The 25,700-nt window shown below is 41.9% G+C and overlaps 1 protein-coding gene across 1 annotated transcript in view; it reads right to left on the bottom strand.

The window, feature by feature from the left end:
- Positions 1 to 11,068, bottom strand: part of ecel1 (endothelin converting enzyme-like 1) — a 111,309-nt gene extending 100,241 nt beyond the window's left edge. Inside the window, exon 1 of the mRNA XM_020587320.1 lies at positions 10,497 to 11,068. The gene's annotated coding sequence lies outside the window, so the exon portion shown is untranslated. The remainder of the gene's footprint in view (positions 1 to 10,496) is intronic.
- Between the last annotated feature and the right edge of the window lie 14,632 nt (positions 11,069 to 25,700).

Raw genomic sequence — 25,700 nt, 5'->3', positions numbered from 1 at the left:
AGACAAAAGGAATCACAGCTGATGAAAACAAAGATCCTGCACAATAGTGTTTTTAAAGTGTTGGTTCATCCAAATGAAAAATGCCCATCACAAGTTCCGAGAGGCCATGGCGATGTCTTCAAATGTCCTCTTTGGTCCAACCAATTCAAAATGCTAACATACTCAGTTTATTGTTGCAGAAGAAAAGCTTTACATTTTAGATGCTGGAACTAGTTACTTTTTTGCTCTTTCCCCCTGCAAATTAAAATTTAATTAATTTCAATGAGCATGCAATGAACCCCCGTATCAAAACCAGTAATGCATTAGTTTATCTCTATGGTTCCCAGACCCAAATCTACTGTTACCTACAGGACAGGTACATCTTTAAAAACTGGTGACAGATATACAGTTCAACTTTTTTTTTTGGCTGAGTACTGCTTTAAAACAGCAGTTTTTAATCAGGAAGGAAACACTTTGACACAATACCTGTTTTTCAGTCAATTTCTAGCATTTTCCCCACTTATGAATAACTACTATTGGTACTCAATAAAAGCTTTGTCTCCTTTGTCGGTGTGATTGATTTGATCAACCGAAAATGATACAAATTGTACATAGTAATTTTCAGAGCCTGTGGTAGTAATGCCTCTATAGAAAATCAATACCCGCGCTCCATCTGCAGTTTGAGCCACAGTAATGTGATGTCATATGCAAACCTTATTTTTTCTTTTGTGGAATAAATAAAGAATAAATTATACATGCAGTACACATCTGGTTTTACATGCACACACAGTACTGAGGAGAACTTCATCCAGGTCATCGTAAAGCTGAAAAAATGTAGGAAAAAAACAACTGGACTACGTTTTTTAGGGCAAAAACGTTTCACCTCTCATCCAAGAGGCTTCATCAGTTCTGCCTGACTGGCGTTGAGCCGGAGATATTTATCCCCCTCGATGGTGTTTCAGTCCTTTGACCCCCAACAATGTCCCCTAATGACTGAGTCATTATATCCCAGTATCGGTGAGAGTCGTTACCTGTCTCTGAACCCTCACCTGTGGACCGACGCCTATTGTCCTGGTGGGCTAAATAAGTTTATAGAATATTCCACCAACACCATTCTGGAAGATTCCACAATCCACACATTAACTGGTAACAGGTGAGGGTATGATGATTGTGTAAAAAAGGAGCATCCACCAGAGACTCAGTCCTTGCGATGATGGATGGGTTGTGGCTCACCACTTTGTGCTCAACTACATAAGAGAATTGTCAGTCAGTTCAAAAGGAATGTTTCTCAAAGCAAGATTGCAAAAAAAAATATGCCTTTCACCATCTACAGTACATAATACTGTGAAAAGATTCAGGGAATCCAGGGAAATATCAGTGCTTAAAGGCCAAGGGTGGAAACCACTGTTGAATTTGTTTGACCTCACGAGGTTCTGCGTAAAAAAATGTCATGTTGCTGTGATGAATACAGCCACATGGGCTTTGGAGGACTTTGGAAAACTGCTGTCACTTAACACAGTCTGCTGCTGCATCCAGAAATGTAGCCTGAAACTCTGCTACGTAAGGAGGAAGCCATAAATCAATTCTGTGCAGAGAGGCTGTGGAGTTCTCTGGATCGAGCTCATCTCAGATTGACCGAAAGACAGTGGAGACATGTTCTGTGGCCAGACGAGTCCATGCTTCAGCCTGTTTTCAGGAAGAATGGACGTCGGGTTCCCCGTGCCAAAGATGACAAAGCCCAGACTGTTATCAGTGAAAGGTGCAGGAGCCAGCATCTGCGATGTTGGGGAGTTGCATCAGTGCCCACAGCACCGGTGAGCTGCAATTTTAGACACATGCTGCCATCAAGGCAAAATCTTTTACCAGGAAGTCTATGGATATTTGTTGGCAGGGCGCTGCCAGGCCTCATTCTGCATATGCTACAACAGTTTGTCTTCGTAGACACAGAACAATCCCACCCGGCAGGTGGAACTGAGATGTGCTCGACTGGCCTCTTGCAGTCCATATCTGTCTCCTACTTAGAAAGTATGGCGCATCATGAAGAGAAGAATCAAACAGTGACCATGGATTGTTGAGCAGTGTGATGTTTAGTCAGATCGCTCCCCAGTGGTTAGCCCAGTATGTGCTAGAGTTAATGTCATAATCATCAATGCCAGCCTGCCCTCCATGGAGGACCTGTATACCTCACAGGTCAAACGAAGGGCAGAGAAGATTTCTGCAGACCCATCACAGCCTGGACACAAACTGTCTAAACTCCTCCCCTCTGGATGGTGTTACAGGTCACTGTATGCCACAACAATCAGACACAAGGACAGTTTCTTCCCCCAGGCCATGACTCCAATGAACACTTAACCCATGACTGTATAACAGAATGACAACCTTCAGTGCAGTACCTTGTAAATATACTTTTGTATATATCTGAAAAACACCATCCTGTGTGTGTATATATATATATATATATATATACACACATACACATACACATACACACACATATACGGTATATAAAATTACAGGGCACTGTTCCTTTAATATTTCTTATACATGGCATAGCCAGGGGCGGCTGTGGCTCAGGAGGTAGAGCGGGTCGTTTCCTAACCGGAGGATTAGCGGTTCGATTCCCAGCTTGTCCAGTCAACATGTTGAGGTGTCCTTGAGCAAGACACTCTACCCCCAGTTGCTCCCAGCGATGTCACCGGTGTGTGAATGCGTGAGTGCTTGGGAGTGCGAATGGGTGAATGGCCGAATAATGTGAAAGCGCTTTGAGTGTGCTGCAAAAGCACAGAAAGGTGCTACACAAGTATAAGACCATTTAGTATACAGTACATTCTTTATAAAAGCAAAAAAAGCCATTTTCTTGTACACTGTCAAACGTTTACGTCAAGGCTGCAATTTTGGTGAGTCAGGAAAGCTTTTAGCCACATCTGGATTCTGGGCGAAGTGGGATTTTCAGATTTTCAATTCATAACTGATGCACTTTTTTTTCCCACTGACACAAACGCAAAGAGCTCCAAAATGGAGACAAAAACAAAATGTATGAAGGAGAAAATGTGACAACCTCTAAATTAAAGTGATTTGGGGACTAGTGTATAAAGACACATTTAACCTGCAAAAGCCTTCCATTTTTCCAGCCTGTAGCCCTGTGTCGCTCTCTCGCTCCCCCACTGAGCCGTAACTTTCATGTTTTCGAGTGTAGCTCGGCAGCTCTGCACAGGAGGCCTGAGTGTATGGCCCAAACCGTGGCAGGGGGAAACAACATCAACCAAATGACTGAATAATTGAATGACCAAATGAAACAGCCTGCACTGCCGAGCGGATCAATAGACTCCACCAATTCCATTAGGTATTCGTTCCTACCCCCCCCACTCATCTCCAATTTCTCTCCTGCTTCCTTTCTTTCCCCCGTCTTCTTTTTCTCTCTCCCACTAGTCTCTGATGCTCTTTCCATCACTTTCTTTTTCCTATTGTCTATCCTTCTTGCTTTCTTTCCCTCTGTCCTCCCATCACTCCCATTCTCTCTTTCTCCCCGTCCCCTCTCGGTTCCAGTCTGTCTTGTTTCCATCTCCCACTCTCTATAAAATCCTTTTGACTCTCCCGTCTACATCTCCAGTGCCAGTTCTTGTCTCCCTCCATTCTTTTGTTTCATCTCACAGTGCAAACGCGGACAGGTTTTCTCTTGTTTTCTATATGTAGTCTGCTTTCATGAAGGGTATGACAAACCAATAAATCAAGTCAATATTAGACCTTTATTAACAATAGATGTTGCCAAGTCTGTGTTGTCGACCCCATGATGAATATGATGCAGTTTGATTGATGATTCATTTATTGTAGAGCTGAAAAATAGTTGCGTGTGTATGTAGAAGTCCTTAACTTGAACTAACTCTGTTGTGGCAGCATCAGAAACCAATACCTAGCCTCTGAGGAAAAAACAGTAAACTGGTACGATATTGGCAATCAGCACATAAAAAACCTCTACTGTAGCAAAGCAGCTTCAGTTCAGAGGTATTGATACCAGCCTTCACTGCCATCCACAGTCACTCTGCCAATATAAGCCTGATATCAGACTTTATGGACTCAACATCTCTTTAAAACTAGTTCCAGTATTTATTCACTTTCTGAATTCTCCCTTGAGAACATTTCCCCATGCTCTCCTCTTTCCCATCACAATCCAGCCCTGTAAATATGTGTTGGGTCCGCATCAGAGATCCCGTCTCGGGGGACGGTGGCGTAACAACCGAGGCAGAAAGACACAGTTGGATTTCACAAAAGAGGTCAACAGGTAAACGCAGAGGAGGGAAGAGAAATGGGAAATGGATGAGCAGTGGTGCTTTTCTGTGCTGCCACTCCGAGTGTGTAACCTCAGTCAAGCCTCATGAACACCTTCATGTTTCTACCTCATCAAATGAATAGTGGCCACTCAAGCAAAGCATCCCTCTGCCTTTTCACAGTACAGCATGTAAGAGTTTGGTACTGGGATTAAATATGTTTACAATCCCAAATCGGAAAAAGTTGGGATGTATGTAAAATCAAAATTAAAACTGAAAACAGTGAAGTGTAAATCATCTGTGTCCTGTGTTACACTGAAACCAATACAGCAGCACATTATTTGATATATTTCATTAATTTTATTCAAAATAAACACTCACTTCAATTCTGATGCCTGCAACACATTCCAAAATAAGTTGGGACAGTAAACCATTTACCACGGTGTGATGTTGCCATTCTTCCTCACAACACTTAAAAGACGCTTAGGGACTGAGGACACCAAGTGATTAAGTGTGTCAGGTGTAATTTTGTCTCATTGTTCCTGCAAACAAGTCTTTATGTACACAACAGTCCTGGGTTGTCGTTGACACAATTTGAGTTTCAAAATGTGGCACACATTCTCTACTGGGGACAGGTCGGCACTGCAGGCGGCCAGTCCAGCACTCGCACCCTTTTCCTCCACAGCAGTGTCTTGGTAATGTGCAGTATGAGGTTTTGCGTTGTCTTGTTGAAATATGTATAGTTGTCCCTGGAAAAGATGTTGTCTTGAAGGCAGCATATGTGGCTCCAAAATCTCTATGTACTGTTCAGCATTAATGGACCCTATTGCTGAGGCATCTGATTAGATCCAGGTGCCTGATATTGAGCTGAAGGTGAACATGGTAGTACATTAGCAACCTGAGCCGGACGTGATCCTGCTGGTCCTTGCACCTGCTGATAAAGAGCCGGGCAGTTTCGTGCCCAGTGTCTTTTCTTGTGACAAATCAGATATCTGTTATCTCTCACAAGAGTTCTCCTGTTTGCCCTGGAGCCTTGACCACGTGCTCGTGGTCTGCCACGATTCTGAAAGCCACTACTCACGGGTTGTGAATTCCATGAGTAGGACTGAGGCTGTCCAGGTACAGGTGCTTGTGCGTTGTGTAAAAAAACAGAAGGCTGTGCATACTGCTGTGTAGCACTCGCATACATCTGCTTATCTGCAGCTTTCTGTTGGTTCACTTTATCTCTCATCTCTTTAAGCTGTGCTTTTGTCAGCTTGCTTGTAAGGAGGAGAGTTCATTCTCATCTTTCGCCTTAGCTTCTTTGTCACTATCAATATACTGAATGATGTAACCTGACCACTGCTCGAAGCGGAGAGCATTTAAGCCTATCACCTGTTTCAACAGCTGCTGTTTTAATGTCTGAAGAAGGTTGCTCTTAAAGGGCTCGGCCTTTCCTGTAAACAGGGAGTTAAGACTTGTGTCTAGGTTTAAACTAAGAATTATATTTGGTTTGTTTGGGTAAGTATGTCAGATGTGTATCTTTAGTGTTTCTTTTTTAATTAAAGCTGTATTTCTCACAAAAGCAGGCCTTTTGTCTCCAGTTTTTTTTGTTTTCCTTAACCTTTTCTTGCCAAGTCTATACTTATTTTTGTACGTTTCGTCCAGTACTGTGTATGTACTGTGTTGCAGTGGCTCTACACAAATGTCCAAGGGGAATCATAAGAACTGTACAAAATGTCAGGTGCACCCAGCAGCCTACCCGTACAGTACTTGTCGATCTAGTTCATTGTGGACCAGAGTAGTAAACTGACTGATATTGCCAACCCAGGTCACACTGCTAATGTAGAGTTTAAAACTATGCAGCTACAATTGAATTTATTACCTCAAGCAGCTAACATTGGATGGAAGTTACGTTTTTATTTGTGTGTTTAGCGGGGTATCTCAAACACTTACTGTATGACTGAACCAGACACAGACATAGGGGGATATTTATCAAGGTTTTGCAGCTCATTTTATGGCACTAAACAGCGAAACTGCATGTGTTCTTATTAATTCAAAAATATTACTGGCATTTTATCTGACTGTGAACAGGTTATTGAGGCAATGGCAAAGTCGCTCTCTCCAACCAAAATGTTGAGATATTCACCGCACTCGAGTCTCCTAATAAATGGAGGTCTACAGTAGTGGTGGTTGCCACTTCTACTCAACATCCTGTTGAGGAAAATCACTCTGTGTGTCGGCATAGCAACAGAGCTGGATGCCTTAGTCACCTGGACACAGCTAAAACACTCAGTACCTCCCATTCCGGATAAACATCCAGTGTGTGTGATGGTCTGTCTGTTGTTCTGCCCACAACTTTGTTAAAACCTTGAACGCTTGAAAATATGTTTTCTCATCCCATCTGCTGAGATGAATGACAGCTTGGTGATGGTTCACATGGGCAATGTCACTAAGTGCGTTGCTAAGGAAACTGTAGGTGTTTTTAGCAATAAAAAAAAACCCAAACAAACAAACAACAAAAATGGATTTTAGAGATCTGAGAATCAAGACTGAAAATTGGGAGAGGATGCAGCTCAGTATGCAGCTGTCATTCAGAATGAGGACACATAATGAACAATGTCTGTCTGTCTAATCTCCCGTCTAGACACACACTCTCTTACTGAGCATTGTTTCCACCCACAGCTGCTCCATCACGATGTTTTGCCTCTCTCTGTATCTTTGTATGCATGTCCAGTGACAGGGATGAAACCTGCCTGTGCTGTGTCATCACATATGCCAGTTTACAACAGCATTCCTGTAACACAATACATGCTATGAAAACAATAAATATACTTTATGATTCACAGCAGTGAGCTGTTTGTGAAGAACAGAGTGATGCTGGCAGCCACAGTGTTGTGTAAATAAGAGTACAGTAAGTCATCTCTCACTAACAACAATAAAAGCAGTAAGAAAAGGAAAGGAAAGATAAACATGAACAAGCAAGGCCTGTTCAACACAAGGAATGCCAGTATTATGTTTTTACATCTAAGGAACATTTCCATCTGAAAGAGAGGAAGATCCTGAGAAGTGATAACAATACTTTGCACGATGGCAGAGTCTGCAAGACTTTCCTTGCTAACAAGCTCCTGGTGCAAAAATATCCAACAGTGTTGTTCAGGCAGCCCATCAACATGACTGACAAGATCCAAGGTGTGAACTGCTGGGGGAGGAGAGCCTAACAATATACCTATGAAGGTTCGGGTCACTCAGATATAAAAGCATATTTTCTCTCTTACTATTTCTTGTATACAGTCATACAGACTGTTTTATTTGGCTTGAGATCTGTCTCAAAGTGACTGGCTGTTAGTATTAGTCAATAACTATATTTTTTCTAATTGGCTGAGCTACTGAAAGAATGCTTTTTTTTAAATTTAAGATTTATTTTTGAGGAGTAATTTTTGGATCTACTTTGGCTAATCCGACAATGATCACCTGTGGAGAATGAGACCAGGCAAAGTTTACTTAGGCATGAAATGTGTAGGTAACATGAGTAGTAGTACAGTAGCATTGGTACAGTTTATGGCCTCACATTATTTCCAGACTAATGTGAACGTACAGTCCCACTCCATCATATTGACTGCTGCTCTAGTTCTCCTTTGTGCTGATATCACAAGACAGCTTTTGCCTTGGTAAGAAATATCATCACGTTTTATTATTGTACAGTTTCCACTAACTGGTCAACACTAACACTACAATCAGAATAATTCAACACAAAAGTACAAAGTTGAAATGCTAAGATTAGGTTGCTAATAATGCCAATATATACATGTTAGCTAGCTATAGTACTCTAGCAGGAAGAAAGCCACATATGGGGCAAATTTAGTCTTTTTGATGCTTTTAATGCTCTCCATCTCGGACATGCCAAACCGATGTTAACCCTGGTTTCGTCCCATTCATTGCTGCGCTCTTTCTGTGTACAGAACACGGCCTCTTGGGTCTAACAGGTCCGCTCCCACTCTGGGTTGTACCTGCACAGGGAGCCTCCACAGTTTGCCTTTCAAATGAGCCATACTGGTTTGAAAAACGCATCTCATAACCTCGGATCAGCGGGGGCGTGGAAGACATGCGGTGTGGGTTTTAACGACAGCGGCCAGAGAGGGCTTGAAATAAACTCAGGGCCTTGAAGATAGCAGAATAGGGTAGGGTGGGGGGTACAGGTTAGTACAACAGGAAGAAGAAACTTCCAGCCAATTTTTTTATTTGATTTATCCAATTTTGTACTAAATTTTAGTTAATGCAGCTTTAAGGTTAGGGAACACCGTGGCCACTGAAACCAAGAAAACATCTTTGAACAGCAGCACAAAACAGCTCACTGTGGGGGGGTGGGGGATGTTCTGAACATCCAAAGTAAGGAAGACATTTCTTTTTCTGTGAAATACATCGATGCTGAACAAATGGCACAATATCCATATAGAGCTTAGTTTTCAGAAAGAGCTGAAAAATGTAAATTATTCTTAATGACTTATTACAACTTGACTTTTAGGATTAGGTTAGCCTGAGGTTAATGAAAGTTCATTCTTAGACATTGGGGACCAAATGCAATCAATAAAGAGGTCTCACATGAAGACATCTGAGAGCATCAATGCTACATGCTGAAAATCAGTATGATAATCAGTATGCTGACTACAGCATATCATCTACCCGCAAAGCACCGCATGAGTGCACAAACCTGTCCACTGACATACATCTGTATTCAACCTCTGCTCCTTTGCGTCCATGTTCAAGCCTCTGGTATGTAAAGCCCTAATTGCAACCCCGGCAGAGTGAGAAAGACAGTCATCGAACCAGTCAGCCGGTCAGCAGGGGGAGCACTGCTCCTCTGCGACATTGATTTATTGGACAATTTCACAGCAGTGTCCGCAGTAAAGGGACAGGATAAATGGCTGACCCCTCAGTGACTGAGCCAGCTCCTGGAGAAAAGCAGAACTGGTTGCACTGTGCATGTGTGTGTTTATCGTGCGTGTGTCGGTTTTATTTCTGTTTCTCCCTCTTTCATTGCCTCTCCACTTCCTCCCATTTCACCCGCCAACACACACTAACTCTATATCTCTTCTTTTCCCCCTCATCCAATATCCTATTATGACTAATTTACTCTCAGCCTGTGTCATTCAGCCTGTGTCTGTCCTCTTGCCCTCCGAGTTTCTACTTTGTTTCTCTTTCCCAGCACACAGTTAGTCTGTATGTATACCTCTGTATGTCCTTCCTCTCCTATATCATTTTCATCTTTCCTCCCTGTATGTTGTTTTTGCAAGTAGCCCTGCCTAAAGGATATCTTCACTGTATATGTGTGTTCGTTTCTGTTTTTATCTAGTGCATCAGATATGCAGGGACACATTCACGTCAAAGCAACAGTCAACCTGGAACTTTTTATAGCTTCCAGCACTATTTGGAAATAAGTTAGTTACTCTCTGTATCAGCACTAGCACTGGTGAAAGTTAAACACAGGCTACACTGATAAATGCCTTTAAATGCTGCAGTTTACACTTTTGGATCAAAGTCACTGACATACACTTTTTGTTTTTTTTGTGTTCATCTTCAAAATATTAAACATTAATTTTTCCCCAAATTGTGCAGAGAACCTCTGTAACAACAAGTAGACCATTTGACCACAACTGTAAATCTATTCCACTGAAACCACAATAATATTTTTGCAGTATCCTTCCTTGTTTTTTTCCTCTAAACTTAAATATTTTGAGAGAATAACACAAAGGCCAACGCCCTCAGCATCTTCTCCTGATTGTTGCTGTTTCTGGTTAAAACAACAACCAGCAGGGTCGTACCAGCTGTCGCTAACTAACCTTAACTCCAGGACTTAAACTGATGACAGGCAGAGATGTAGCGCTATTTGATGAAGTACCAGAGCACACCTACAACACATGTGCGTGCACGCACAATTAAGTTGGAGCCTGTTTCAAGAGCCATGTAAACACTTTTCCTTCAGTGGTAACAGTAATTTCCCCACACAATCAAATGTTAGACTGACTTTATTCTCTGGTGTGGCAGAAGCAGCCATTTGTCACAGGGTGGATGTTACAGTCATAGAAAATCTTATTACTAGGGGGTAATCTCCAGGGGGAACAGGTCCCACCCAAAATATTTGGGACAGGCCTATTGAATATATTATCCCAAACAATCATATGATGCTGTATGACAATTTCCTAGCTATGCTGAGTGATAATAGTCCAACCAAAACGCGTCGTCAAAGCCAGTTCTTTGACTTTCAGTACTTACCACCTGCTCCCAGAGACCCTGGAGAACGTCTTCAGGTCTGTGTCGTTCTCCTACAGCCCGGTTCCCCTGCTCCGGTTTGCTGCCACCATACACCAGTAATCCACATGGATTTTATCTGTTTGTACCTCACAAATGGCCAAATGAACAGTTACAGCTGGAAATCTGCATTTTGTGTTTCTCAGATGATCAAAAGTAAAACTATAGTACATGTCCATGTTACTGCTGTAAATACCCTCTCAACAGCACAAGAAAATGATGACCATATCTTTTTGTGTTCATCCCCTGTTATTTCACAAGAGGCTCAAATCTTATGTTTTGAGTCTGGTTGGATTTTGATCATGTTTTTTAACAGAATCAGTGAGTTACATGTCTCTCAAACTGTTTTGGTCCTGAATCAGTTCGTTTCTTTTCCTCCATCATCTTTCTCTTTACATATTGAATCGTCATGAGCGCCATGTTTTCGTGCCCATTGTTGCGGCCTGTTTCTTCTTCTCATCCCTCCATCAAGCAGCAGCCTACGTACATTTGCACGGTGTTAATTACAGTAGTTTGGTTTGGAGACTGGCTTGAATCTGTGGAGTTAACCTTACATTACTTTCAAGGTAAAACAGCAAGAAAGCTGATAAACGGAACAGTTTAAACGACGTTATGTAAAAATATAACTGTAGACCACCTTCATGGGCTCATAACTAACTACTTACTGTGTGGCCTTTCATTTGGAAAGTGACTCTTTAAGAATGTCATATCTTTTCCCACTGAACTCTGATTCACCCTCCTGCGGTGTTTACAGTCGGCTTGCTAGTGTTAGCATCAGTGGTGCGTTTGTTTAAAATTCCGCGTAGCACGAGGGGGCGGTGTTTTGATAGTCCCTCCGTGTTAACAGCGACCAGAAACTGCTACTACCACGGATGTATTATTGAAAGAATGGATATGTCGCCACCATTCAGCCGTTCAGCCATCTTTTTCCCAAAGGCCATTTGCGGTACTGCAACGAAAAATCCCCCGTAGCCCAAAAAGCATTTTCTCCATAGACCACAATGATAAAATAGATGTATGTAAAATGCAAATTAGCTAAACATATATCACCACTTTTTATGTATATTTTAAACCTTTTTAAGTCTTTGAAAAACTTTGCCAGAGCTTAGAAAAATCAGTTTCATTTTTGCTACTTTATCCCAGTATGATCAGAGAGGGTGCACATGGGCAGGGGCATCAGGGGAAACAGTAATGCTAAAGCAATTTTCAGTTTGTGGTCTAAAGTGAAGACAGCTCAGAAGACTATGGGAAGTGCTCTTCCATATTTCCAGTCTGTATATGCTGACTGCCTGCGGAGAAAGGCAAGATCCATCAGCACAGACAAAATCCACCCGGGACATTCCTTGTTTGTCCCCCTACCATCAGGAAAGAAATACTGCACTTTAAAAACTCACACTACCAGGCTGAGGAAGAGCTTTTTCCCCAGAGCTGTAGCCTCTATCACCCCACCACCACCACCACCACTCGGTTTCAGCCTCCCTACACACATATGATAATACTTGACAATCATTAATAAGAACTAAAATGTGCAATAGAACCTGTTCTGATGTGATAATATCTTTTTAAAGCTCTTTATGCTGTGAACATTTAAGTGGACTGCCCACGCTACGCTGTTGCTGCTTTTTATTACAGCATTTTAGTTGTCCATGTTTTTATATGATGTTTACTGTTGTTTTATTCAGTTTGTTCATGTTGGATTGCATTTAAATATTGATCCTTGCTGCTTTTATGAGAGTGCCAAATGGAATTTTGTTGTAGAGACTACAATGACAATAAACTTCCTTATGTCCTTATGTTATTTCTTCTGTGAAACTGTTGTGTACTGAGCCATTTGGTAAACACATGCTCTTCACTTGTTCTAATTGTGTCAGTGTGATAAATCAGTATATTTGGAATAGTTTTCAAATTCAGTTTAGTCTAATGCCTGAAAAAGAGAGATTAGATCTTTCAAGACAAATCAACTCCAACTACAAAAAAAGTACTTTGTACCACTGGGTGCAGATGTTCCACACTGACTTGTGGCTCCCTAGCACAGCACACAACTGTGTTGAGTGCTCTCTGTAGATTTAACTATTGCTTCTGACATTCACAGCATCGTGTTACATCAGTTGCTTTTAGTGGGTTCTGATTATTCTCTTCACAGCTGTCCATATCTTATCATATAAAGGCTTATCTTTTTGGTAGAATTCAGACTGTTGTTGTCAGTGACTTCAAATTAGGACCCTAAATGGTTAAGAAGCATTGCTGTTCATACTCTGATCCATGCTCCCAATGAAAATCTAATCTTAGACAGCAGATCGTCCTACAAAACTCTCACTTAAAGGCCACAATACAATCTACTGTACTACCTTGTCTGGATTATGGAGATAACCTGTAAGTGCAAGCTGCTGCCACTATATTAAACCACTGGATGGTGTGCCTATTCATTAAAGTGACTGTATGCAGTTCAGACTTGTGCTTTGCTAACAATCAACCAGCCTGTTCATCTGTAAAAACAAGTTGGCCTGTCACACAGGTGCAGAACGTACGTGCTAGTCAGCTTTTGGCTGTAGTCTTCGATTCGCAGACCGATACTGTCACTTCACTTCTAGTCACTACTGTGTAGAATGTGGTTACAAAAAAGCAAGATGGCAGCCGCAGTATTCATGATATTTTGGCTTCATTTTTGCATAGTTGAGGGAAGTGGTGGTGTCATGATGCTATATTTGTCAATGAGTAAGAATGTCGTTGTGACCTTTATGGAAAAGTGACCATGGTCGTCATTCAGACATGACACATTCAGATGCCGTCACATTAATGGAAAATAAAGGATGCGTGAAAGGGGCTATAGTGAACATGCTAAACATGACCTATTAAACATCATCATGTTAGCATTGTCTTTGTGAGCATGTTAGCGTGATGACATTAGCATTTAGTTCAAAGCAAAACAGCCTCACAGACCTAGCATGGCTGAAGCCTCTTAGGCATGTTTGATAATACTTCTGAACACAGTGTGTCTGTGTATAGAACAGCTGCTTTGTGTTGCTGGCTTGTCTTGTTGTTGTATTGTATTGTCTTGTATTGCTTAACCATCTGTGCTGTAAATATGTGCTCACATTTATTATTTGGCCAAATTATCAGCACCTTGCAGTCAACATGCGAAAACTCCCACTTTATCACATCCATTCACTCACACAGCTATTCACTGTGGTCTATTACATGCATTTGGTAACGGAAGGCACATGCAAGCCCAGAGAGAGAGATACGCACTTTATACACATAGTGTAAATGTACTGCCAGGGACACACACACACACACACACACAGACAGACACAGGCAGTTGGACTTGGCCAGAGCTATGGCAGCTGATAGCTGCCTATCTGTTGTGCTGAGTAACGGCCTGCAGTCCCCTCTCTTCCCAAGTGAGCAGAAAGGATAAACACTATTCTGGATAAACCTCTCTCTCATGCTTTCTGTTCACACACAGACACACACACATGCAGCAGCAGCTCTATCTCTTTCTTCCCTCTATCACTCCGTTGCTCTCATTCTGTTTCTCTAACACATTACCACCCTCCCACCTGCCCTCCCTTCATTTACTTCTCAGCTTTTTACCCCGTTTATTTCATTTATGCATCTCTATCCCTCATTCATCCCCATAACTCCTGTCACTCCCTCTTTCCTTATTGCTCCTCTTTCTCCTTCTCCCCCTCCATGTTTTCCTTTCCTCTCTCACTACCTACACTCTGCTTCCTCACCTCACTGCCCTCTCTTTCTTCCTTCGTCACCATCCATCCTGTACTCCTCTTTTGTTCTCTCCCTCCTGACTCCTGTCTTTCATCAAAGTCTCAGACATGCTAAGGTGCAGTCAGGGTCTTAGCTCTTCTGTTACTAAGGGTATTTTCATGCCTTGTTGGTTTAGAGGAATTACAGACCTGGAGCACTACCAACCTCACTTCAGCCTGAGAGTCGAGGTTCCACTGATGCATCAGTATGTACCTCTGATATTATGGCCAGTTCAACATAAAGAGGATCACTTGAGTGCATTAGTTGTCACGTTAATACACAGCAAACTGCTTCAAGATAATGACAGTAACTAGTTCTCACTGGCATCGTGGTATCGTGTAAGAGGAAATGCTGCACTGTTTGTGTTTTAAAAACCAGTGATGGAATAGGCACTGCAGACCACCACACCTGCACCAGAAATGTTGGTACATTTCCAAACCAGCCAGAGGCTAATAACAATAAAAACCTAATTCCTTCTGAGAACCAAAACAACAAGAGGAAGTCCTGTGTATTATCAGTGTATTATTTGCAGCTGGAGTGGTCCAATTTCCAAATGCTTTATCTTCTACTGTGCCACAAATCGGTCTGTGAATCAGAAAGTTACAGCCAACAGTATGATCTGAAAACACCAGCTGCCCTGCAAAAAGCTCATGTAGACAATTTTTGCCAGATCTCCGGAGCCACTGATAAACAACAGCTTGTCATTTGATTGAAAGTAAGTTTGCTGTCGGTTTAAAGAGTCTAACCTTGCTCTGCTTCCAAACCACTGGGCCTCTCTGGTCCGGACACACTGACTCCCACTAAGCATCAACCCACATGACCTCAACACTAAATCACAGACATGCCTGGTCGCTACTACTGTTCACATGAACGAGCACACATGGAAAGCATTCATCCACACATATGGTTGCACAACACACCATTCTTTATACAGCTTTGAATAAAAATGAATAGACAATTTCAGGTTTTTATGGACTTTACATATGGCCTACAAACCCCCTGGTCTGGGATATGATAGACTCTGTGTGTGTGTGTGTGTGTGTGTGTGAAAAAGAGTATGTAATGACTTTTCCAGGTGTTGTGTGGTTTCCTTTAGAATGGGCTTTAATAAGAGACAGCAGTGCGGGAGCACAGCCAGGTTCACGATACCTCTGATGCTAACTTTATACGCACACTCTACTTCTTTTCTGATATTCACATTACACCAGTCATGCATATTCACACCCACACTTGAGTGCAATACCACATGTCAGCATCATTTTACATGCTACATACACATTTATACACACACAGCCCAGACTGTGTCTCTTAGGAAGAGAAGCAGGTCTGACTGATGGGCTGACTTTCACAGATAGCTACACACCAATCTGCTTTCCCTCTCCCACACACACACACACAGACACACACAGAAATCTCTGCTCGGCTTGCTGCTTGAGCTTAGCACCACTGATGGGTCCGGAGAACTGGGGCTAGAACATAACGCTCACCATATGTCTTCTGGAAACCACAGTGAACAAAACAAAGTCATCAACAGGGTGCCGGCAGCAGCAGGCTAAACACTTTCACTCACAAATGACCTCAAATTCATTCTGGCTGCGGATGTATTGACACAAAGATTCTTAAACATTTTTAGCTCAGGACTTAGATGAGAAATTTATTCTTCCAATGAAGTCCCCAGAGATACATTATTGAGATCTTTATGATGTATGGTTGCTATTACTTTTTTATCAGACATAGTCACTTTATAAAAAAGTCAGTTTGGTCTCAGGTTTGATAAATATGACGCTGTTTTTGGAATAAATACTGAATCCATCAACACGTCACTGTGTCCTACACTGATTAAAAACACATTTCTCAGTCCAGCTCGGATTGGACTGGACTGGGCTACATTCACATCCAATTTTTTGATTCATGGTTCACATTAATTTAATCTTTTATGTTGCCAGCATTTGATAATTTGGAACTGTCCCACATGTACAAAATAAAAATGTTATGTAGAAGTTTATAGCTTAAACAAGCAATGATTACATTCATTGTTCATGCTGCCATCATAGCTTTGATGACCCATAGCTGGTTTAAGAAAGAAAACTCCAATATTTAAAATTCTTTAAAGTTTGTTATAAGATTTAAAGCAGCTGTTTGTAATAGTAACAGCTCACAGCTGCAGCAGGCAGCTCTTTTCAGTAAAAAAAAACTCTAAAAACCCACTGTATGCTACCTGCTCAGTGAATAATCAGGCAGACAATTACCAACAAGATGATAAACACAGTGGCACATTTAGAAGGTAAGGGACCACACATTTCCTTTAAGGGTTGATAGGTACTAAAAGTAGGACTAAAAGAATGTGGATATTGAGACTAAATTCATCAGGTGCACAAAACTCCAGATGGAAGCTTATTTTGCTCTATAACTGGACGGTAAACTGTTTGCTGACAGATTTACAATATCAACTTAAACAGTGATTATATGTTAATGTTGTTGTTTCAGCTGCCCCCAAGTGGCTGCAAAAAAAGAAGCCTTAATTCTTCTATTAACACCCTTTCAAACATGCACCAAGCTGGATTAACTTTCCTAGGGGCTCCTCTTGGCCCCCGGTTCCTTCGACACTCCATGCACTGTGTGGAATCCTACAGGGCCCAAATTCATTCATTTAGAAATATGCACCATGAAAGCAGATTATCAGCTGAAATCATTTCTACCTTAACACTAGATTTTGATACATAGATGATCAGGGCATGACCTCAAGTTTAGGTAATAAAGCAAGGCCCACCTCAAGCTCTCCTGTTATATCAGTGCATGCTTATATGGTGTATACTCTCATCCATCCATCTATTTTCCAAACCACTTAGTCCCAAACGGGGTCACGGAGCCAATCCCAGCCAGCTGCAGGCGAGGTACACCCTGGACAGGTCACCAGCCCATCGCAGGGCCAACACACAGACGAACAACCACTCACACACACAAGCACTCCTACGGGCAATTTAGAGACACCAATCAACCTAAGCTGCAGGTCGTGGGACTGTGGGAGGAAGCCAGAGCACCCAGAGAGAACCCACGCAAGCACGGGGAGAACATGCAAACTCCGCACAGAAAGGCCCCAGGTTGGCCGGGGCTCGAACCCAGAACCTGCTTGCTGTGAGGCAACAGCGCTAACCACTGCACCACCGTGCTGCCCATGTATACTCTCATTTTCCTAATTAAAAATTACAGTATATCAAATTACCACAAACCAGCTGCCACACAGGGAACCTATGGGGTATGAGGCCAGGGGTCAGTTGCCTATTTTGCCTGGTTTACTATCCTGTCTTGTGAATAGATCACAGCAGTATTCACTTTTTGTTTGCTTATCTCAGTCACTTGCACAGACTGAAGGCAGATATTATACAGATGTCACCAAAAATTAAGAATTCAGACTGTTCAGACTCAGGTATTTATTAGATGTGTGTGATTTAACCCCACATCTGTTGGATCCCATGACAGTATATAACAAAAGCAGCTATTTGACCTGATGCATTCAAGAGAGGACTGGGGGTTGCAATAGTACACTGAGCCAACAGGAAGCTCCAGGCACACCTGATCTCAGAACCAACACCGGGAGCAGGCTGTCACCTGAGATGATCAAGCACACATCATGTGGTTGGGCCAGCATTCGACAGGTTTTCAGATGCCTAGAAACACTGCGCCCTCTGACTAAGGCTTTAGTCATTGAAAGTCTCACAGTGGATTTAAAATGACTAGCTGCTAATGTGCTGTTTTGAACCAGATTTTCAACAGCACTCCCACTGTAGACCTTTGATCAAGCTATCAGATAAACTGTGAACCTTTATAACTTTTTTTAACACCCATGAAAACTGAATTTATGGACTCCCAGTAACAAAGCATTACATGATGGATTCACAAGTAGAAGTATGAAATCAAGGTAGTACAGTAAAAGATGTGGCCATTGTGGTTTGGATCAGCTAAACATGCATCTTTCACCCTGATGACCTTGGGAAGAATCGTATGATTATATTACACCAATACCAGCTTTTCCTATGACCAAATTAGAAACGATCAAAACCTTTTTATTAACCTTCAATGATAAATAACAGATTTCTGAGGTCATGTGTGAGGAGGTTTTGGGCTGTGGATTAGCTATTTGATTCAACATAGCAGAGGTCGCACTGTAAAAAAAAAAACTCGCTAGTTCCTATAAAGGAAGATGAACTGTTTAACCTAAGCATCTGGTCTTTATGTAAGTCTGTGCACTGCCTGGGAGGCTCAGTCCAAGGCATAAATCTCTGTTTTTGTTAGCTAGTCTTAGTCAGATAGTGAGTCACAGTAAGTAAGTATAAGGATGTGTTTCAAAGTGTCTGAAAACAGATACAGACAGATTATGGACTTAAAAGGAAAATGAGATATTTTGGTCCTCAGTGCAAATTTCCATTTGAGTTATCATCTCTCGTGTAAGTCATCAGCAGATTAAACATTTCATATCACTAATAGGTGTGACAGACGCATACGTGACATTTTCAGTGCAAAGAAGCAACTACAATTCTGACAAAAGATGGCCTGTCCACATTGTGACGTACTGCACAAATGGCAAACATGGTGGAATAAAATCAGTTCATATAAATTCATATGTCAGGCAGCCTACAGAGTCTGTCTGTCTCTACAGGTAGCTGCACAGATTATGCTGCTTAAATTCATGAATATGTACCTATTCACAGCGCACTTTTAGAATTTTTATTTTCATTAAATTAAGTATTAATTTATGAATACTGTGACTTACCTGATAAACTCTAGCCATTTCTTTTTTCTCCTTCTCATCGTTAGCAAAAGCAATAAAATCTGTTTGTTTCATTTGTCAGACCCTTAATTTGCTAAAACAGCAAATGTGTCCAATGCGTGACGATGAGATAAATCAAGTGTTCAAAATGTATTAAACTGTTCTTTGGGCTTGATCTGTTAAACCATTAAATCCAAGCTGAGTCATTTTGCTGTATCTTAATTAAGGAGGCCACTTTGGAGATTTATTCATGGGACTGATTACAGCATCTATGACTCTATGGCAAAATCAATCAGTGCTGCTAATATGACATCATAAGTGACTAAGCAACTCTCCTAAATGGCACCTGGCATCAGTGAGTAGAATTGGCTTTGACAGAGCTACAGTAGAAAGTATGATCCAAGCGACTGATGACACTCAGTAATTTCTTTTGTAATCCTGTGGGAACTAATAATGTAATTGCTATGGCTGCTCGCTGCTTGCTCTCTCTCTCCCTGTCTCCCTTTCTGTGTTTCTCTTTCACCCTCTCTCCTCCTGGTAGACAGGTGTTGGTTTGGGTGTGGCTGATGTAGCTCTAGGAGTTCGCTTGTTGCCGGTCCGTTGAGGTTTCTTCCGACACACTTTGGCCCACTGCATCTACTGGCGAAAAGAATCGTTGTTCCTCGACACTGTTTCCAGTTTACCTGCCTTCAATGCTGTCGATCCTCCTGTCTACTTGCTGGTCACTTACCCACTTCTACACCTGGTTACCACTCCCAGATCTGCCTTAGTCGCTGAGGATCCCTGGCCAAGTTGTGCCGCTGACCATCCACCAAGCCTGTATGGTTCTCCCTGGCCTTCCTCACCTGCCAGCTCATTCCTGAGACCCAGACGCCACTGACCCTGCTACCTCCACCTCAGCTCTGCCTGCCATGCTCTTACTCAGCTGCCTCACAACCACTTGTTCATCTCAGCTCTGACCGCCACCTGGACCTCCTCCTGGGTCTCCGACCCTCCTGCAGCATACTCACCTCTCTGGGTCTTCAACTCAGCAGTTTCCCGGGTTCCATCTCTCTGCTCCATCATCCTCAGCATCAGTCCATCCCATCTGCCTCTGTCAGTCATGACAGTTATCTCTTACCAGTGTAACTGTCCTAATAAAGCCCTGTAGACTAGACTCCGTGTCTGCCTTCTGAGTCTAACTCTTTATTACTTCATCTTGGGACCTACCGGTCCTAACAGTAATACGTTTTTAAACCTGATAATATAATAAAATGGTTGCAACAGTTACAACATTAAAATATTTGGGCATTTCAAAAACATTACTTTTAATTGTCACTATTTGCAAAATGTCAGTGTAACAATATAAAACATTATCAAGTAGTAGCCAAATAGCTGTACAATTAGCATGTTGTGTAAAAACAAATCTTTTTCTGGTAGTCCCTAAATACAAACTGAACAAATTATGATTTTAATAGCTGTGTGTTGGTGATAAATGTCATATCTGATGCAGCTGTGAATTAAACCTGGAGAACCATGTAAAAGTTCCAGCCGCTCCATTTGGATCAAATCTCTTATCACTTCAGCCACTTCCTCTCCACAGATATATCCCTTCTACTCTCAAACTTTAATAACATTCTGTTAAGTAATTTCAAAGTGAGTGCATATCAATCCACAGATTCAGTGTGGATCCAATTCAGGAGTAAATGTTTACTTCATGCACTTGATTTGAGGCTAAATTAACTCCAATGACCTGCCACAGAATCATGAGGAAGACAGTAAATGTTGGAGAGTGATGACCTTCCTGACAGTCTCCAGGCTGCTTTGTATGGCTAAACCCAGACATGTTTTCAAGCATTCTAGAGGTTTGCATGCAAGAAACAAAATAACCACATTTAGGAAAAGTAAAAATATGTTATGATTATAGCGTAGTTGAGGTACCTGTATATGAGAAACAAAAGCCAAAGTAACTGCACTTACTGTTCAATGGAAACCTCTCATTTCCTAAATCTAACCTGGGGAGAGCCATGGTAGGAAAAACAAGCTTTGCTTTTAGCCTGATGACTCTGTATTTTTACACTCTAGTGCAAGTTTTTCAAATTGCTCGAGGCTGAGGATGTTTACAGTCCTCTACATGAATGTCTGTCTTTCAAGGCTTCAAATGACAGAAATGGAATTCAGCAGCAAAACAGCAAAATTTATACACTATTATTTATGCATCTTGACTTCCGTAAGCTGGAAATAGGTTTGTGCACATGTATAGAAGAGTGTATGGATATCTGTGGATTTATTTCTGTGTCTGTACTGTAAATATTTAAAATGTATACTGTCATTCAAAAAGAAACACTAAAACATTGACACACTGGAGGCTGAGCAGGAGACTGGTAGAGTCCGTTTGGCTGAAGTCTGAGGTGAGTTCCCAGAAAATGTAACTCAGGGACAAATCTGGCAGATGACTAAACCAGGCTGGGGGCTAGCCGAATGGGAAGCAGGCTGGTGGCTGGGATCCCTGCAGGGTAGGTGCATGTTGGTGACTGAGAAAGGTGGAAAATCTGGTGGACAGGTGGAGAACAGCACAAGTCCATATCAAAGCAGGGGGCCTAAGGAAGTGAGAATGTGACTGAAGGGGATAGGTGTAGACTGGGCAACATTTACAGGACCAGGACTTGTGGCATTATTTGGCCAAGCAGACTGTTGCAGGGCTCTTTGTGTGGCTGCCATGTTTGCTATTCAAAATGTTGAATTCAGCTGAAAAGTGAAACAGGAATCAGGGCCGGGGAACAACGCAGCTGCAGCTCAAAGAAACAGGGAGACATCAGTCATTGTTTACAGTGTCATGACTGGTGTTTGTGCGATAAGTCGACTTCCCGATGATCACCTGATGTGGCATGCAAGACATACAGCATGTACCCACCCTTACCATAAAGCTTCACTTCTGCACATGTTTGACTGCAATATGTTTATAGCTGTGACATGATGATGTAGGAGCTGCGATTAGGTGCCATTTCAGTCTGGAGCATCAAGCTGGCACCAATTGGAGAAGATTGGATGCAAACTTGTAAACTTGTGCTTCACCATAAAGCATGCAGCACTGTGATTGGCTGAACAAATAACCATTAGAGAATCAATCAAAGCGTAGCTACACTCCTGTTGCTTTGCAAGCCAAACAAAACAACTCCCAAGGTTTTTTAAAATATATTTTCCCTTGTTGCTGTTCTTCTTCCTTCGTCTTAAAACACTAACATGGAGCTCAGCCAAAACTAATCGTTTTTTATTCATGCTTTTAGCGGGTCGACAGAAAGTATCGGCTTTCTTTAAGATGGAGCAAGAGGCACATGCTTTTAGCGGGTCGACAGAAAGTATTGGATTTCTTTAAGATGGAGCAGGAGGCATTGTTTAAAAACAGCATTATCCTTCCAACAACTGTTAATCAATTCGATTTCTTATTAAAAAATACTACTAGTGGACACTAAAGAGCTCTGGCACACACAGACACATACATAAATTGTCACTGTTCTCTTTTTTCTCTGTGAATTCTCCCAAGTTTTTAAATGATGGACCAACTACCGGCACCTTAACACACACACACACTTGCTTAAGAGAGAGGGCAGATACAGGCATTTGAAGAGCAGTCTGTGATGCACAGTGGGAACCAGCTTGTCAGCTGCCCTTGATGTCTGATACACAAACACTCTCATACACATTGTAGCAGAGCTCACTGGACAGAGCACCTCACAGAACACAGGCAGAAATGTTCTGGGAGTCAGTCAAACTCTCACACTGGCTGAGAGACCAAAATAAACTCCCCAATTAGAGCAGATCGAGGGTGTTCAGAATCAACAGCTGTTAGACTTTTGGACAGTTAGTAAAATGGAATGTGCTGGGCACTGTCAGCAAACAGAGAGGCATGAAAATATATGTAAACGCATGAAAGCTGCTGGGACACTTTGAGGAGTGTGAACAAACAACATGGTCACAGAAGTCGCATCTGTTGCAGAAAAATCATCGTGTTCATGGATGGTACTTCTTTGATGTCATCAAAAGGATATTTAACAGGCTCTTCTACCTGCATTTTATATTTAATGTCATGACTCAAGGTGTACAAAGAATGGTGAACCACATTCTGCTTTCAGAGGCTCCTCGTTTATTGTTCTTCATCTTCCAACCAACACATCTTGTCCTTTTCTTCTCACACGCTCCCTCAGTTTTTTTCTGACAAATGAGATCACTCTCTAATTCATAGTTTAAATGGATTGCAAAGTTTCTCAAGCTATAAATCTATTAACATTCACTTTGGAGGCTGAGGATGATAAATCGTGTCAATAAAAGCACCACCACCAGCACACGCCCGTCACACACATACAGTATACACACAGAAAACTGACAAATGAAGTTTCTCTCTCTCTCTCTCACACACACACACACACAAAACAGGCAGATCATTAACTGCTTGTGTGTTTAAGTGTGATTTTTATGTGTATGTAGCTGAAGCCTCATCATATGACATTATCTCAGTTCATACACACTATCTGTTGTTATAAGACTGATAAGGGTCATTAAAGCTCTCTCTCTCTTTCTCTCTCTCTCTAATGGGGCTCTTTATCCAGCCATAGATACATTTACACTGCTTCATTTGCAATTGATTTTTCCTGCATTAGGGACATTATAATGCATTGAATGGTTTCATATTTTTTCTTGTTAATACAACTTCCTTCTAGTAAAACTGTTCTTTGGTTCGTTTTTTACCGCTGATTTCTTTGTAAGTCTCATGGTTTTATGATCTTCAAATAAAAGCACTACAAATTAGAAGGAGTAGGACAAGCTTTCAGGGATTCTCTTATTGGCTATGATACTTATTAAGTAATTATGAAGAACATGGTACTGCAGCTTAATCACCTGCATGGGTGCTACAAGATTTACAGCTAGAAATCAGCCACACTCAGAGATTCTTATGTCAGATCAAATGGCAAACTGATGATGTGATTTGCAAGCTCTTCTTTACATTACAAGCCTTTGGCAGACATGTTATTCGGAGCTAACGTGGGATGTTGAGGTGCAGTCTGAAAAGGTGACTTTCCAGCCTGCAGTGGAAGACGGGCAGTCACCACCACAGAGTCAGAACAGAGAAGAGCTTTGACTAAGGTTCACGGTCACAATGTGTTCTTTCTAGTTTGGCATGATCAGAAGCTTGTCCATAAATGTGAAACAGCCTCATTTCTCCACTGACCCCCACACTGTTGTTGCTCTCCTTTGTATTTATATTTAACTGGTCTGTGAGGGGCTGACACTGAGTGATGGTGACAGGCAATATGCGCACAGGAGTGAGATGTTTAAAAAAACACACCTGAATTTCAATCAATTCGTTCTGACAATGATTGGATAGTCAGAGATGGAATAGGAATCAGATTTAGGACCACATATGGAAACAGCACTGATCTGATTTGAAAAAAAAAAACAACCCGGTTTGGTTTGTTCACACATTTGTGAAAAGATCAAATCTGAGTAACGCGCGTGCGTGAGGGTGGGTGAGATTTGATTTGAGTCACTTTTTAGGAAACTACAGGACGTCCAACAGAGCCAGAGGACTGCAGTGGTCAGGTCAGACTGCAGAGTTTGACCCGTTGGAGGTAAGAAGGAAGCAGTGGGATTTTGAACTGAATGTGACCTGCAGCATAGTCCAAATGTATTGAACAGAGATTCATAATGGTGTGATAAAACCTGGGGAGGCTGAAGACCAGATGAGCATGGATTAGGTACAAAAGTCCGGTGGCAGAGGCAACGCCTCCAGCAAGGAGTGGGCTGCGGCGGTCCAGGTGGGAGATGACAATGAGCACCTGGACTTCTGTAGTTAGAAGTAAGAAAAACAGGATCACATCATGGCTCCTTTCTGGCATCGGCGCAGACCTTCTTCTTCAGCTTTCTGTCAGAAAATGTGGGAGTGATATTACTGCGCCCCCAAGGGGTCTCTAAATATAACCTCCCACTTGATATTACGTCCACTGTCTGACAACTATGCCTTTGCTGAGGAGTTGGATAGTTTTCAGCTCTACTAAAACCAGATGAGTAGTGCAACCACACCTGCTGCTGTTGCAGTAAATCAGGTTGCAGTGAGAACGAGGCAGTTTAATACAAGTCCTTTTCAGAAGGCAGTTGGTGCAAAACAGCTGGCCCACCACAGCACATGGCTAAACATTTACCACAACAAGCCGAAATACACAAATACTGAATAGTCTAATCTAATACGACTGTAGTACTAGGCTGTACTTTATGTATTTGTGATTAGATCTAAAGCTAGGATATGAAGTCGAAGGATTGATGCTTGGCTCTGTGAGATTTGTGTTTGAATCGCTCTTTCACTTTGTTTATATCTGTGCCAGTGTGTGTGTCAGAGAGAGCGAATGATTTGGGATGTTTTGTTCCTGAGAGGAGAACTTGGTGCTTATCTGAAACACCACATGGCCTCACACCAGGGCCTCTCCCTTCACTCACTGTCAACCCTTACATGGTCTCAAAGAGTGGTTAGAGAGAGAACTGGAAGAAGTGCGAGAGAGGAGCGGTCCTGGTTCACAATGATTATTTTAATTAGTAGTATTAGTATTATACACTGTGGTAGAATGCCATAAGAAGTATTTGTCTATATTTATATTGCTTTAATT

The sequence above is a fragment of the Monopterus albus genome, unplaced genomic scaffold, assembly GCF_001952655.1.
Source record: "Monopterus albus unplaced genomic scaffold, M_albus_1.0 scaffold8.1, whole genome shotgun sequence".
NCBI classification, from domain to species: domain Eukaryota; kingdom Metazoa; phylum Chordata; class Actinopteri; order Synbranchiformes; family Synbranchidae; genus Monopterus; species Monopterus albus.
Note: the sequence above shows the minus strand (reverse complement) of the source record. Positions and strands in the feature narration are given on the sequence as shown.